Genomic DNA, 1,900 nt, shown 5'->3' with positions numbered 1-1,900 from the left:
TTTTTTTGGCTTAACTCACTTAAGTCATCTATTAACCTTGGTTAATGGTCTAAACATGGTAACTTTCCATTTTACCTTTCTCTCTTATTTCATCTAGCCAATAACTTGATATTTTTCGAACATGTGATTTAATCTCATAAATCCCATAAAACTCAATAAATTAGTCTCTCACTAATTTATTCACAAATCTCCAGTAATTTTGCCTAATTGTACTTTTATCGAATAAGGGAAAACTATGAGCTTGTAATTCATATAGAGTTCGGATTCTATTTATAAATATAAATGTCATCTCCTTATCATTTACCTATTCACCGTCGGACGCATATATGATTAGATTTTTCACATCTCTTGGCTAACTATTTATCTGTAAATTTATAAAACGGGTTAAACCTGAAAACTTTAAACCCATCTATTCCGGTTGAATTACCGATCTGAATAGAAAAGACAGCTGCGTGAATGAATATAATGTGAAAAGCAAAGAAACAATTTGTCTGATTAATTATATAGAAGTAAGATGTTGTAGTATATATATATATATGAAATGTTGTGAATTCTTTTATGAGATGGTACAATTACAACTTATTACGGGCTTTTGTTGCACCTTATTCAAAAAATCAAAGTAAACGTCAAGTTAAGAGGAAGGAAAGTGGATTAAAGTACAATCATTCCAAATCTTCTCACTCCTTTGCAAAATTTGAGTTTGGTTTTGCTTGTAGGATGGCGTATTAACCATAAATTTTGTAACGTCTCTGTGGCAAGATTTTCCCTCATCCTTCACAAGGCTGAGGCAACAATTATTGTCTACTGTTTGATTACCAACAAATATTGAAAAGAAAATTTGTTGACCACAGTTTGGCTTTAACTTGTTTACACAATCACTCAAATATTTTTGGTACGGCGACAGTGGCTGTGACACTTTATTATGGTCATTGGAGGAATTCAAAGATGATTGCACAATTTGAGAAGAAAGTGATGTACTGATCAATAAGGTATAACACACCATAAATGTCATCGATATATAAAAGCTGCTGAAAGATGCCATGGCCCTTTAGACAATAGTATTTTACTCTTTCTTCCTTTGAGGCTTTTTTTTTGGGTATCCTGCTTCCTTTGAGGTTTTGCTTGCGTAGTAAGTGATCAATATAGCCATATTTATACTTTAAATTTCAACGTAAACATTTGCAAAAATCAATAGGTACCACTAACTCCACCGAAATAAATAAAGTAAGTTACTAGCTTGTTATTTATTAGTTAATAAACGTCATTCTTTAATTGCCTTGCAAATAACGTTTAATTAGTTCATCGAATTCGTAGTTCTTTTTTTTTGGCAAAGTTAATAATTATATTTTTTATTGTTGTTATGAAATGGGTACGTGTGAAGAGAGGTTACGTGTATTATTAGCTGATGTGTGACGTAACTTATTTTTTGCCTACTTTAGCTTAAAAAATGTAAAAACAAGTTTTCTTTTGGCTTTCGAAAAACATTATTCAATATAATAAACTAAGAATTAGCCCATTAAATGTTATGAAAGTAAGGATAAATGTTACTATATGGTAATTCAAGGGTAACACTTTAAAAATTACTTTTGATAAAAATAAAAATAAATTATATATACTTTGAGTACTTGTGGTGAAATATAAACATTTTTTGTATCTATATTTTTCTACTAAAAACTATGGTTATGTACCCTTAGTAAATGCTATCCTTAGTATATATGAAGCAAATGCAACATCAAGAGCAAGAAGGGGTATATGACAAATTCTAGGATTTATATTCGCAGGTGGAGTTAACCAGAGTTAAACAGAGATTAATAGTTATTCGGCAGTTTTTATTTTTGACTGATGTAGAATTGATATTCAACAATCAGATTCAAATACGATGAGTGACCTGAACCATATG

The sequence above is a fragment of the Gastrolobium bilobum genome, unplaced genomic scaffold (genome assembly GCF_033153095.1).
Source record: "Gastrolobium bilobum isolate Gb01-03AN ecotype WA unplaced genomic scaffold, APGP_CSIRO_Gbil_v1 utg156418, whole genome shotgun sequence".
NCBI classification, from domain to species: Eukaryota; Viridiplantae; Streptophyta; class Magnoliopsida; order Fabales; family Fabaceae; genus Gastrolobium; species Gastrolobium bilobum.
The sequence above is the reverse complement of the archived record's forward strand: the minus strand, read 5'-3'. Positions refer to the sequence as shown.